We start from the raw sequence: 15,798 nt of genomic DNA, 5'->3' as shown, positions 1-15,798 counted from the left end.
CATTGGGTAACTGACTGTCTTCACGCTCTGTGATTGGCCAGTCACATAGAGCGCCCGCCCCTCCCTACACACAAAACTCTCTAGCCGGCCGGGAGCGCAGTCCGTCCGGCTCATCAACGCACACACACAGATAGTAACGGATCTCGATGTGATTGCTTCACTGTTGCTCACGTTTCTTCAGTTTTCCCTAGGTTTTCTTCAGCTCGCCTCTTTTTCGGTTGAATATTTAAAGTTACTTTTTTCGTAACTTACATGGTGCATTTGACAAGACAGAGCTGATGTGCTGTGTCTCTACCTCCGCTCCGGTCGGGTTTTTTATTTTTTTTAGCTCCCTCTCTCTCCCTCTCTATATCTCTCACACACACACACACACACACACACACACACACACACACGCATGCAAACGACATACTCAAAACAAAACTTCACTGAAGTAAAAGTTATTCAAGCAGCCATCCGCCATGACTCACTGGGGATCGAGAAGACAGAGCAGACACACACACACACACACACACACACACACACACACACACACACACACACACACACACACACACACACACACACACACACACACACATTAATCAACATTGTTTTGTTTAACTTTGTGTGGGGCAAAATTCCAAGAACGTTGAGAAAGAAGTCAGTTTAATCAAATTGAAATTAAAAAATATATATAAAGTTGTGTGTGGTTCTAGTATTTCATATTTCCTAGTTCCTACTGCATGAGTTCAGATGTATTAATCCATGCACTTAAATATTAATGTTCTGATTTTATTGAAGCACTTGTTCTGTAATGGTTTCTTTACTATTGTGATCAAAAATATTTAATCTCTATTCTGAGGCTGCTCTGTAAATACTTTTCAAATAAACCACACACATATCAACTTCTGATCAATCCATATCAATTTCAGACTTAAAATAATATATTGATGCAAACCACGCCCACTTCCGGGTATACCACGCCCATTCCGAGTACAGATACAAATTTATCTGTTAATTTAGTTGGTTGAACAGATACAAACACAGATACAGATAGTGGTGAACTCGCTCATCCCTATTTGTTACCAGGCCTTTGGAGAACTTCAGGACATGTTGAGGAGCTAATTTATCAATTTAAATCAGCTGTGTTGGTTCGAGGACACATCTAAAACCTGCAGGGACACCGGCCCTCGTGGACTGAGATTGCCCACCCCTGTCATAGATTGTCCATAATAACCACCATGTTCAGACATAAAGGTGTCCATGTGTGCTTTTGGCACCAGGATACCTAACAATTAAGGGAAGTGCGTTTCACTATTTTGGTCCTTGTTAGGCGCCTTGCGTCGAGCTATTTTGTCATTGCCCAAAGTCGAATAGGTGTGGCATCCAATAGAGGGCGCTGGACAATTCCACTCATTTAGTCTCTTTTATTTATTTTCTTAATTGGTGACTTATAGGTTGATAACCTTTGGCAAACACATTTAAACAGTTAGACCATTTAGAGCATTAGCAGACGGATTAGATGTAAAATAGGCTTTAGTTCTACATTTTCTTAAACTTAAATTCCCCTTAAAGATGCAGTCCAAATAAACTTACATTTCTTTTATAATAAATATTCTTATTTAATAATTAAAGATACATACCAGAAACATCTCTGTGGTTGCCAAACACTGAGCAAACAAACTGAGGCAAAAACAAAGGAACCAGCTGTCGGGTTGACACTAATCAGATCTCTCCACCTGGAGACAAGGTGACCTTTCCCTTTGCTTCTGGCATAACACTGCCCTCTTGTGAGCAAAACCTGTAACTACTAAACAAAAACAAGCATTGACGATGAACATAGGATTAACATAGAATTATTTCCCTCTACACCATAAAACCTCATGATTTTTATCTTCAAAGGTGCCATACAAAGAAAAAACCTTGTTTTTTTATTGAAGGAACAATGTGTGTGCTCATGTTGTAAATGTGCACTAACTGTATTGTGTCACTAGAGGAGTTGCAAGTTCTACATGTATCAGATGACTGATAGAGAGAGAGAAGGTAGTTTCTTGTGGCCCAATCTCAATACTCGCACTGCGGACTTCAGCAAAGTGCACTTGGAGAGAGTGTGCTGTAAGGCTTCGAGTGCGCAGTACACAAGTGTGCAAATAATTGCCGAATTGAGACAAGGAGCATCATTGATCACAACACATGCTGGGATGCTGGTCACTGTGATACTTTTTTCAATAACCTTTATTAACAACTTTTAAACAAACAGCCAAACAGTTATTTGAAATAAATTTACATTTATTGCTGCTTTGTCTAAAAGTATTACAGCATCAACTACTCATCCTAAAATTAACTAATTTCATTACATATTTTCAGAAAAGGAACTTGAGCCTTTTCTCCTGCAGCAATGACTTGTGGGTAATACCCTTGCCCGAGGTCCGCATTGCTGCGGACTTGGTTGAAGTGCAGATTAAGGGTGCAATGGGGGCGTGGTCAACTTCCTCACTTGGAAATCGGGACACCCTACGCACTCGCACCCCTGGCCACGAGCGCGCAATTGAAGGGCGTGAGGGTGCAAGTATTGGGATTGGGCCAGTGTTTGCCCAATAAAGATAAAGAAAGCTCCTGCCCTCATTTTGTTCCCTTCGTAGTTCTATCAATAGAGAAACTACAAAATGACCAACATTCTTTTTCCTTTTGGATGACAATTAAGTAAAATTTAATCTTTTTACCTCCTGAATCTGTCCCATTGTGTTCAAATGGTACTAAGCCCTGTGAATTACATGGTTGTGGGGGGAGTTCTGCTGCATGTTTGGGTGTTGGGAATTTAACAGTGGTTTTAAAGCAGCGAGGACCGTACTTGTGTACTTGTGCTTCTATTCTGCTTTACAAGCAGCTCTTCTAATTTTACCAGTGTCGTTGTTTTTGACGACTTCTGATGATGTCATTTATTGAGTTATAACCGATCAGCATGAGTTTACCAAAAGTTCCACTCAGCAACTCTTCCGGGCCTTTGCAAGTACCTACCTCTGTTCAGGTACGCCAATAAATTCCTGAACACGAAAGTGGAGACACGTTCACATCAGGAAGTTCTGGTAAAATTACCCTGAAGTTCCGACAGTGTTGGACTAACACAGGAGCTACATCTAAGAACAATTAAGGGAATCAGCTCCACCAAGGATTTTTTCACCATCTGCCACCGACCTCACACAGTAAATAAAGTCATACTGTAATAGACAAAGTGCTGAGCACCCATGAACATTAGGGGCTGAATAGTTCAGGGCTGGGAGGATGGAGTTTATCGTCATGTTTTTGCTCTGGTTTTGCATCTGCTGGTGTAAACGTTTTTGAGAAAAGAAAGGCTGTTGTTGGATCATATGTGTGCAGATCAACGCAACCTTTGCAGCACCTTTTATTCTGAAAATACCAAAATGAATAAAAAAGAAAGACACAAACTAAACAGGTCTTTTTCCCCAGCAGGAGCAGATGCTGTTATAGAATTTGCCACTAGTGGACAGCTGCCGTTGCTCGAGCAGAAACACTTAGGAGGCGTACAGTTAAGCTTGATGGAAGTCCTCGTCTGGTGAATTCATTTTTAACCTGGAAACAAAAACACAGTTGTTACTGAAATAACAAAAGAATGAAGCTACATCTTAAATATTACTGATCGGTGTTTGTGCTCAGGCAGGATCAGGATCTAAATTTAACTGCCTGCATTATTAGAACAAGGGTTAACTTTTCATTACATGTGGTCAAGATCCTATTTCAGTATAAAAAGGAAGCAGAAGAGTAAAGAATCTCAGGAAATTCTGTCAACCTGGTTGGACTTAAACCAACCTGAGTGTGACGGTACTGACCTGCTGTACGATGACGTCATAATCCGTTTCCAGTGACGATGTTGTAGAGATCTTTAAATTCAGAGCAATAACATAATCTAGAAGTAAGAGAATCAAGATTATGATGCAGGCCAAGACGTTTGCAGAGTTTAGTAATCAACTTGTTCTCAGACAATCATGTTGCAGATGAAAGTCAAACCTGACCTCTTTGATTTAAAGGTATTGTCTGAGATTTTTTTTCTGGGACATTTTTTGCCATATTGCTTGAAATGCTCTTCACTTACCAATGGGAACAAATAAATTGAATTTATTTGTTAAAAATGAGACTTTTTAGTCACATCAGAAACGTGGTGGTGGTGAGGTTTCACCAGAACGTGGCGCTGAGCTCTTGTGATTTTTAAGTAAATGATAATCCAAAAAAAGCTGAAAACTGCCTTGTTTTTCACAATAAAAACACCACATGGGGATGGGGGTTACAGCTGTGTGTTTGTGTCGCTAGCAGGTGTTGTACCATATTCTGCAACCATCAGATTCTGTGAGTCTAGGGGGGAGCCCGATAAAGGAGTAGAACCTTTCACTTTGTTTTCAAAATGCAGCTTTTTCAGTGAATGAATATGGAGCCTGTCTTGTGGGCTCAAGAGTCCCCCGAACGAAAATAATAATAATAATAATAAAAGAAAATAAGTGAACGAGGCAATAGACGTTTTCTGGTCCACTTTGCCTTGAACCCCGAATCACACATTAGTTGTACTTACACTTAAATGATTGTAAAACTTTGTAATTTAAATGAGTACAAATCAGACGTTACAAATCACCACAGACTCTCTCCTCCTCCAGCGAAGCTGCTACTCACATGACCAGATTTCTAGTGGTGTCCGTCACGTTTAATGCTCCTACTGTTGTTCTGGAAGAAGGATTTGAAGCTTGCTAACCTCACAGCGATTTTCATCTGCTGTCTGGTTTCATTATGTAAATTTGGTGAACAGTTGTAATCCGCTACAAGTTTTCACACAAAAACCTAAAGACTTCCACTCCCCACACAGCACCTTTAATCAAAGTGTCAACCTGCAGAATAACTGACCTGAAACATCTAAAATCATTTTCTACATACTTGGTAATGGGACAGGTGTGGTTGCAGAAGTAGCCGTTGTTGGTGAGGCTGTAGTTGTAGTTGCTTGTGCCATCGGTAGGGGTGCAGGTGTTGTCGTATTTGTGGTCGTTGTTGGGTCTACGAAGAGAACAACAAAACTTCAGAGACATTATCAATGTAGAAAATGACTGATGGAGTTTTTAAAATAATCTAAGATTTAAGAATGCCACTCACTGATGCCAGCGGTCACAACAACACACCGCAGCTCAGACTGATACACCGAACTGAGGTAACTGTGGGAAAAAACAAGAACGTCACTTATTTTCCTGTGTGTAGAAATCTCATTCAGCCATCTCTTCACAGCTGAAATAGTTTCTGTAAAAGTAGTTTTGTTTTATTTGCTTGTAGTTTTATGTATATCTTTTCTATACTCTGTAGAGTCAGTCTACATTATATGAGTTCCTTAAAGAGCAAGTCACCCCCAAATAAACTTTTTTTTGCTGATAAACTAAATAAATGAGTGTCTAATCATGCTGCAGACACATGTAGTCAATAATTTGGCACTTCAGTGCATCTTAGTTAAAATTTAAATTTTCTGCCTAAAACTGGCAGTGTTGTGCTGTTGTCAGGTAAAAACTCTGCACTGCATTTTAATTTAAATCTGCCATCGCTATTGGCTAAGAGGTATGTTATGATGTAAACTGGTACCATATGATGTCACAATGCTGTCGTGAGCCTGCGTGTGTGTGTATTTGTTAGCGGCTCCGCCCTCTCGGTCTGCTAGGCAACAGCATTTGTTGCATTTTTCAAACAGGAAGTGGGAGTGGAGTAATTCTCTTAAAGGATGTGACTTGCTCTTTAAACCATTCTTTGGTGATTTAGGTCTGCCAAATGCCGAGTTGGTTCTCTAATTCATTCTTTCTTCTAATTGGTTCTAGGGATGCAACGAAGCTCAGTGGCCTAGTGGTAGAGTGTCCGCTCTGAGACTGGGAGATCATGGTTCAATTCCTGGTCGGGTCATACCAAAGACTTTGAAAAAATGGGACCCAATGCCTCCCTGCTTGACACTCAGCATTAAGGGGTTGGATTGGGGGGTTAAACCACCAAATGGTTCCCGAGCGCGGCTGTGTCTGCAGCTCACCGCTCCCCCAGGGGATGGGTCAAATGCGGAGAACAAATTTCGCACACACATCAGTGTGTGACAACTAATGGGACTTTAACTTTAACTTTTAGTGAAAATTCTTGGCCGAATCCAAAAACTGAAAATGAGAAAACCAAGGCTGAAAGCAGAAACATAGCATTAGAAGGACTGTAAAATTAACCCTAGAAGCACCAAACTTGCAATATTGCGTTTAACGAGCTAAATATAACCCCTCATGAAGTTATTACTGTACACCAAACGATAGTGGAGATGTGCAATTTCAATCTGAGCAAAGATTTTGGGTGTTTCTGTTGAAATTTTCAGAGTTTATAGAGTTTGAAAACTGCCCCTCATCCAGGAATATAAGAGAAGAAAAAAAAAAATTAAAATAAGGCCAGGCAGACCCGGTGGATGTGAAACCGGAAGACAACAGTCACATATTTTATATGAAAATTCCAGTGTTTGTAAAAAAATAACAGCAGTAAAAGGGATAAACTTTAGAAATCAGTACAAATGTACCGTTTTCATGAAGCAAAGAGCAAGTTGCCACATGAGGGATGAAACGAAAACGGGTTGACTTGACGGGCCTGTTCCAGCGAAAACCAAAAATGCACATTTGGTTCATTTTTGAACTAAAATTTTCATTAGCCAAATTTTCGGTGCATTCTTAATTTTAATACTTGGCAGAACAGTTTCCATGACTGACAGTCATGAAATAGTAAATTAGCCTATTGATTATGTGAAGTATGAGGGTGCAATTTTAAAATATGGTTTAATCTCATAAGTCCATATATGTGGACACCGGCTTCTTGCACTATAAGATTTTATTCTTTTTAAATTAGACCTTTTATTATTTAGAAACACTTGATATTGACTTTAAGCTTAATTATTTTTGTTCATTTATTTTTTATTCCAAGTAATATTTTGTTCATGTTTATGTTAGTCGACTAATCTGTAATAGCTAGACTTGTTTTTTTCCTTTTAAATCACACCAACTATAAATCTGGATCTCAGGAGGTTAAAACTGAAAATAGATCCTTTGGTCTTTTGTACATTCTGAAATCATGTGAAAATCATCAGATGAGGTACTGACGTTGCCCGGACAACAAAACAGATGGGATGACTTTCTGAATCTTGGCTGTCAGATGGTGTCCATCTCAGGGTGAAGTTTCCCGATCCTGATGTATTCTTGGCCACGTTATATGGCCCGCTCAGCAGGAGCTCAGTGATCCTTTAGCAGACAGGAAACAGTTTTTAGGGGACTTTTTCAGCATTGATCCGTCTTCACATACGTCGGTTTTCATCGACATTCTGATCCTGAGGCAGCTGAAATGCTACCCGTTTTCAAACTTGAAAGCTTTGTTTCCTTCCCAACAGTGACGCACCCAAGGGGTGGCCAGGAGTGGCTATGCCCATCCCGAGAAAAATGGCAGTCCCCCCCAGTAAAGACCAGTTTAAATAAACCATTTTAATGTTCACTCACACCATGAATACATCTAATTTAGTCTAGACATAAATGTAAAACACACAAAAAAATTACACAAATTTTCTGGCCACCCTAATCAAAATGTTCTGGGGGGCCCCTGCTTCACGACAAAGGATTCCTGTTTCATTGTGTGTGTGTGTGTGTGTGATTACGTAACACAGCAGATAACATCTGAGTCATCTCCATGTCTTCCACTGTTGATGAACCTATCTAACCAGATGCAAACAAACAAACCCAAACTCTTACTCACCATGACTGGTTTGTCTCTGCTCTGATGGGGATTTCCAGCATCTGGTTTACAAAGGTGTAAAGCTGAGCTCTGTTGTCTGGAGTTGGAGGCAGGAATCTGGGCAGATACTGACCTTCTGTACAAGATGGCACTGCCGAATCCACCAGAACATCACAAAAAACCCCATCATGATTAAATGGATAAGAGAGAGAATGTCAGAGCAGCTTATTTTAGTGATTGGTACCTTTTTTATTTTATTTTATTTTTTTCTCCATGTGTCCTGTCTGGCTGTGAAGCAAACAGAATTAATGTCTGAATGCTGGTGACAAGCCTTACAGATTTACTCTCAGGTGGAGCATCAAAGCGTCTGCTTTTAATGTCACCCCTGATACTTAAAACTTTATTGTTATTGTTTTTGAATGCTTTGTAATTCCGACCAGACACGGAGTCAGAGGTGAAAGAGAAAGGAAAAGACAAAAGGTGGGGAGAGAGGGGGGAAAGGGGTGGTGGTGGTGGTGGTGGTGGTGGGGGGGGGGGGGGTGTTCCACAAAAATGAACAATAATGAACAAGAGTCTGCTTCTAGACCTGCAGACAGAGAAAGAATAGAAAAAAATGGGACACAGAACAATTCAACAGGAGCAAGCTATCACTGCGTCAACTTGAAGAAATATACAATCAGCATTGTTTAACTAAACAATCACACGATAATAAATCACAGTGCATTTAGTGGCAACGACAGCCTTAAGTGTTAAGACTAACTGATAATGCACACAAGTAAACCCAAGCAACATCTTTTACTTCTGATCATTGGTAATGTGCAACCTGATGTGTGTGTGCAAACCTGACCCTGCAGCTCATTAGACATTCCAAAATGCTCCTGTTATCTGCTGCTCACCCCTCCTTTCAGGTTTTGTGAGAACAGGTCCCTGTTATCTGTGGAGATTGTAGACGCATTATTTTTAACATCAACTCAAGGATGCAAGTCTGCTGTTCAGACGATTACTCAAACTGAACTTTGTAAAACCCTGCTTGAGTGAATAAAAACAGCCGAAACAGAACGAGCGAGAGAACACATGCATACAAGCTGCTGGAGGGTGATGATGATCCCTGCATGAGAGCTGATGTGTGTGTTCTCCCTCTGCAGCGGTGAATCTTATTTTGACTGTTTTTTTGTCTCCAACATCAACTCAGAAGCGAACATCTTTTTCTCCAATCGCTCCGAACCTGTCTTAACATAAGACATGTGTTGAACGTGCCCAAGCCCATACTTATGAGAGCACCATGTGATCACCTGTGTGTGTACATGCGCTTGTTTATGTAAGGTTTATCTATAGGAGTGTCCAATAGAGAGTGTGAGGGACCACAGATCTGCCCCCCAAAGATGTGTAGGAGACGAAGGGAGCTCCAAGTCCCAGAGATCCAGGAGCTGCCCCAGAGCACAGGGACCCCAGGAATACTGTGACCAGAAAAGCCCCTGCCCCCCTCGAGAGGTGCAGAGGATTGCCCCGGGGGGCCACAACTGGCAGCCGGCAGAGTCCCGGGAGATATCAGCGGCAATCCCACAGGCCTGCCCACAGCCTCCCACCCCCTAGCTGGCCGAGCCCGGAACCCAGCGACCCGGGACCCAGGGGCAATCACCCCCGCCGGGGACCCAGCAGAGCCCAGGGACCCACATCCCACAAAGGCAGCCACTGGGATTGATCAGGCAGATGCCAAAATTCTTAAACCTGTCTATATAGGACACTTTTAACTGACTGGCTTAATGAACTGACCTGTATTGGTATGTTGACTGTGTGAAGTGCCCTGAGGCGACTCGTCTTGATTTGGCGCTGTATAAATAAACTTGAATTGTACCCTACAGTGAGTTGTCTACACAAGTCCTGGCACAGTAGCAGCTATCGCTGGGTGGCATCAGCCACGCAGCAGCAGCTCCTCTACAGCTGTGAGTAAATGCAAGTTCATACTTCCTCATCAGAAACGTTGCACTCACAGACACATCTGAGGAATTTTCCTTTTTCACCTCTCTGTTGGTGCGTCTGTGTTGTGAAGCAATTCTCCACCAGGACAGCATTCTTCCGCGCAATTACTAGGTTATAAACAACTTTCAGTCAAAAAGGAAACACATTATTTCGACGTAAAAACGTCTATATAGCACCAAGTAACAGGAAAGACAATTTGAAAACTTTTATACAGATTAAATTCCTCCGTTACCCATCCGTCTCTGCTGTGCTTCAGCTTTGCATTTAAACTCCGTGTCAAAAGTTATCATGCAGCAACTTGCTTGTCCTGAAGATGACTGCAGAAGTAGCATAGATTGTGAACAGGTAAAGGGATGTCCTGTTGAAAGACTGTGTGGGCTAAACCTTATAGAATGAACCCTCTAGCCTGTGGCAATCATTGTCAAGGTGTCAAACACGCCATGGGTGCTGTCATAAAATGAAAACCAGTGGGCTGGGTGTTTGGGCACCTGGGCCATTACACATCACAGTTTTAAGCCACCAATATTATCCAGACAAGTAAAATAGTATTACAGAAGTCCTGTTCAAACCACATGGATCTGGATCTCATCACCCATGCCAGGCTGTATTAGAATAAACACAAAGAGAAGCTTCTTCTGGAGCTTTCCTTCTGATTTTCTTTTACGGATATTTTTTTACTCTACGGTTTTATTCTCTTTTGCCCATTTTCAGTCGTTTTTAAATACATATTTTTTGCAACAAAATGTTTTTGTCCTGCCTTTAAATTCTGCTGCATTGCTGATTTCATGTTATTTTTTTAACAGTCTTTCATATTCTTTGATTGTCAGGACTCTTTTTAGCATTACTGTTTTGTGTCTGCTCCTACATCGCCCTCTTTTGTGTTTAAGCCCTTTAATCAGCCGACATGCGGTTTTTAAATGTGCTCTACAAATAAATATGGTATGGTATATTCTTCATAATATCGCAGCACAACGTTAATGGAAAGTAACAGCAGAGGGAGGAGGTGAGGGAGGGAGTGACAGGACAATGATGTGAAGGAAGAAGTTGGCTCTCTTGGTTGTGAAGCGGGGCCATCCCACTGAACGAGGAAGTCTCTACTGGTAAAGGTAGCTCCTCCTTTGTGAAGTGGGGATGTCCCTAGGAAGTTCTTAGGCTGTGAAGGAAGGATATGCCACAAGAGTTAATATTTGGATGAGTGACTGTTGTGTGGGTTGTAGAACGGTCATTTGCTGATAAACACTAATATACGTGTCCCAGTACATCATAGACGTGCGTGCTTCAACAGTTACATTTGTTTTCCTTGCTTCCACAAGGACATTAGCAGCAGCTCAGCCTAGGGGTTGTATCAACTAGTCGACTAGTCAACTTCACGGCTCTGTGGTGACTTTTTATGCCTTTCACAGACTAGTCGCTGTCACGTGATAATGACCGACAAGATGCAGTCCTCGGAAAAGACAGCAGGTGACGAGCCCCTGCGCGTTGGGAGGCGATGCACTGTGCCAGAGCGTCAGTGTCTGACGCCCGCCGTAAAACAGACATTTGACCGAATTGTGACCTTTACCCTCTTGCAATTTTACCTTCCCCTCACCCCCATCCTAACCTTAACCAGCTTGCGCATGTAAAGCTCTGATTGAGGACGCGCTCCAGACATCTGCATCCTGAGCACGGCCAAATCAGGTGTCACCACCTCAAAAACAAATTTAACACGCAATCGTTCATGTCGGCTCATTTCCTTTCATGTTTTCTGTCTTTTATTTGTGCCTGATGCGTTTCGCTGCTGTGGAGCGGGGCGTATCACCTGTTTTGTCCTCCGGTGATTTTACCTCACTGGTGCGGCTGGCACGCGGCGCGCACTCCCCTGTTTTTGTGGTCAGTAGAACTTTTAGAAATGCACTTCAAAGGTAACTCATAAGGTGAATAGATATGAAGCCAGGTAGCAGTTGTTAGTAGAAGTTTAGTTCAGCCAAACGTTTTTCTCCTGATTATCCTTTAGTATTTAAACCCTCTGAGCCTGTCTGTCAAATCTGTGTCTTGTCTACCTGTTGTGACACTCTACCTGCCACCTGCCAGTCTTCATGATGGACAAAAGAACCCTCTTGAAGCAATGAAGCGTTCCAGCCAATTTCTTCACCAGAAGATTTGCTGTTAAGCTTCCTTTAGTGCTTCATTTATTAAGCCATGTAGCAACATCTGCTGGTAGAGTTGAAACATGACAGTTAAGCATCATAATCAACGTCATGTCAAGCCTGTATTGTGGTTTATGCGTATGTTCATGTGACAAGGTGGAGAAGCGAGGGCCCCAGACTCCCGGGTGAGAGTCACGCGTGCTAACCAGTCAGCCAAAGGGACAAGTAGCCAGGGCGCATGATCAATTGGGATACAATGACACTCATCCTGTCACGTTCACATAACATGAAGCTGCTGCTTCATTCAGGGAAATAATTTTTGTTTCAAAAGTGGGGGATAAACAAATGACATTAGGTGGGGTGTCAGTGATCCACATCTTACTCTTTATTTTGGAATGCATGGTCAACGAAGTAAACCCTGGCACCCCGACGACCCTAACCACCATCAACATGCTCTACAGCCGATAGGCGGAGAACCTTCCTCAAATCTTCTTGACCCTAAAACCAAACAATACTATTAACAAAAGTCAAGATGACAAAAAAATCAAATGAATTCCACTTATATATATATATATATATATATATATATATATATATATATATATATATGACTAAATAAATTAATTTATTTTTTATTAGAGAAAATAACATGCAGGTGCTGGAAGCAGATTAGGGCGACAGAAAAGGAAAAAAAGAAAAAAAAAGACAGGGAATTCTGACTTTAATCTCAAAATTCAGACTTTTTTTCTCAGGATCACAAGAATTCTGAATAAAAAGGCAGAATTCTGAGATTAAAATCAAAATTCTCTTTCGATACTTTTTCCCCCCTTTTCAGTGGCCCTAATCCTCTTCCTTAAGAATGAAATGCTCCTGGTTTAAAAATATAATCTTAAATGTAAGTCTTGTCTGAGAGGGAAGGTTTACATCCCACTTCAGGTGCATTTCACTCAGATTTTTTTCTTTTTGGTGCCACTTGTGTCTGCTCCTTCTATCATTTGATTGTCCTTCAGTGGATCAAGAACAAATAGAAGTTGTAATCGCTCAAACCTTTATCTATATGCTAATGATGTAGTAAATGAACATAGTTCCTTTGTGTTCTAATGCTGATGCAGGTACAGATAGCAAAAGCAATTTAAATGTCACTGAAACTGGTTTTGTGCATTTCTGGAACATCTGCCTCTGAGTCCTTTACTGGAAAATCAGCTGAAATGGTTGAACCAACTGCATAGTTAAAGTGAGTGAGAAGAAGGTTTCTGATGTTGGTATTGTAAACATGTTGCAGAGGCAGTGTAGCAGAGAACATTGTACTCAGAAAAATTACACAATACAAAGAAGAGCCCTGCACTGAAGCCCTAGGCCCTCGGGTCGGGCTTCGGGCCAACGACTGTGTAATTACCTTGGACACGGGCCGGGCCAGGCGTTTTTATTTTTAATCAAATTCATTTAAAAAAATTGAAACACAAACGCAGCAGTAGAGCCCTGCGTGGGACTGTTTTCTTCATCCCGCTCCTGCCCGCTCCGCTGAATTTCTGACCATTACCGCCCGCAACTGCAACGTGTGTGTTACAGTCCTGCCCGCACCCGCAGCGTGCATGTCTACTCCCGCCCGCAACCACAAAACTCGGAGAAATTATTACCTCACAATAAAAGAGATGTATTGAGTTTGCGTCCTCTCTGGTCCTGGAGAAAACATGTCACAACCGCGGCTCTTCCATCCATCTGATGCGGCTCTCTGTGCTTGTAAAATAATGAATGGATATTTAAATAAAATGCTTTATATTTTACTGCATTAATTTTATATCTGTAAGTCAATTCTATGTAAAGATTGTCTGCGTAAACCTGAACAGGTCCAACCCGGTCTTACTGTGAGACCGGGTTGACGGGTCACGCTTGTGCGTAATCATATAGGCGCTTTCTGAGCTGAAGATGTGAGATTCTGGGATTCTCCTCAGATGGCTCCTGGATGTGTCGCCACATTGGAGACAGGAACAAGCACTATTCAGCCAAAGTTTCATAATCAGGGAACATTTTCTAAGTGACAAGTCTCTCTGAGAGACAGGGTTTGCAAAACACTCGCTTCAGTGGGAGGAATCTTCCCGCATGCGCTCTGGTTCTGCGATGCGCTCCAAGCCCCTCTCCACATCTTCAGCTCGCTGTGCACCTTATGTACGCGCTGACAGCCAGCTGCGCTGAGCAGCTCAGATGTTCAGATGGGAATCTTTCTTAGCTACATCTGCAATGTGCGTCGGAGTAATTCTTTCTATTCTTTCTCCGTCAAAATAAACTGTCAAATACGCGAACTATCCGGTCAACACAAGCCCTGCTTTTGACTGTTTTGTTTTCTTGTGAAAATTGTTGGAAAGAGATAAAATTTAACTTGATTAACACCAGAGCCAGGCACACTGCGCCGTTATCTCCGTGACGGTAAACGAGGGAAAGACAAATTGATCGGATCCTGCGCGTCTTTTAACACATTGGTCAGGATTGACGCACTTTGTTTTCATTTAGTTGGTTACAAAAAAAATTTGGGCTCGGGCCGGGCCAGAGAATCCTGAAAACCTTTTTGGACCGGGTCGGTCTGGGGCTCCACCCCCTCGGGCCGGGCCGGGCACGGGCTCAGAGTTTAGGCCCGTGCAGGGCTCTAATACAAAGACACAGAAAACCAACATTATGATGCAGGTCAGACACGTTTAAATGACAAGACTCAGTCTAAAGTGTTTTTGTTACCGCCTGATTTTAGTGCAGATTCTATGTAGTAAAAGTTTTGTCTGTAGCCAAGGATTTGGTGCCATCATGGCTGCTCAAGTTTTCAAAGAAATTATGGATGCTACAGGAACAAGTAGTGTAATTCTTATCTCATTTCCTTTTGTATTGTTGGGTTAAGTATGGTTGTGGTTGAAGGTGATCTTATACTTCCTGGTTCATATAGTCGTTGTCAGATAGAATAACCAAAAAGTAAGAATGCAGGAAATAAAGAAAATAAATCCACTCACATTTCTCAGTTGCCATTATAACACGATAAAGCTTGGAGTGAAGCACCAAAGTGGAGTAAGTGTGGCCTTAGTTTAAAAACAGCCTTGTTCCTCTGATTTCATTTTCCCTTTTCACTGTTAAAACACAAGAAAAACCTATCCAGATAAACTAAATCACTCATGCTGACTGAATTTGATTGCAGTAGAAAATCTTTTGTTCTGATTCTCAAGTGGGATGGCCTTTTTTGGAGGTTGGGACATTGGTGCAAGGCCATGCTTGAATCTCACAGAGAGGTGTAACTTCTCACGGCCTGTGTGAAAATGATCACTTTGTGCTCCGTTTGCTCACATCGAAGTGGGCAAAAGGGCTTTCGTTCACTCCGCTTCTTCTGCATGAAACTGGAAATGAACTGAGCTGTCTTTGAATACATTTAAAAGCTTTTATTGTGGGCAGTCTGAGGCACACCTGTACATTAAACATGCTGTCTAATCAGCCCCTTGATAAGCCACACCTGTGAGGTGGGATGGATTATCTTGGTAAAGGAAAAGTGCTCACTAACACGCACGCAGACAGATTTCAATATTTGCGAGTCGTGGGTGTTTTGTGTATGTTGAAATAATTCCAGATGTTTGAGTTCAGCTCATGAAAATTAGGAGCAAAAACAAAAGTGCGTTTATATTTTTGTTCCGTGTAATTAGTAATTCCTGGCTGGATGGTTCACTGCCTTAGTTCACTTCTCGCTGCTTAATTTATATTCTGTTAGTCTTCTAATTTTAGTACAATGTGTTTTTTTGTAGTTCATTTGACCTGTTTCACTGCTGTAGTTTTGGTCTGCCTCGGTACACCAAGTTTTAGTAATACTACTAATTAGTAACTTTTTTTATGCAGTTCATTGTAAATTCTAGGTTAGTCCTCCTGCCCATTCAAAGTGTTGAAATTCTCAAATTTTAAAACAATGCTTTTC

The sequence above is a fragment of the Nothobranchius furzeri genome, chromosome 2, assembly GCF_043380555.1.
Source record: "Nothobranchius furzeri strain GRZ-AD chromosome 2, NfurGRZ-RIMD1, whole genome shotgun sequence".
Lineage (NCBI taxonomy): Eukaryota > Metazoa > Chordata > Actinopteri > Cyprinodontiformes > Nothobranchiidae > Nothobranchius > Nothobranchius furzeri.
The sequence above is the reverse complement of the archived record's forward strand: the minus strand, read 5'-3'. Positions refer to the sequence as shown.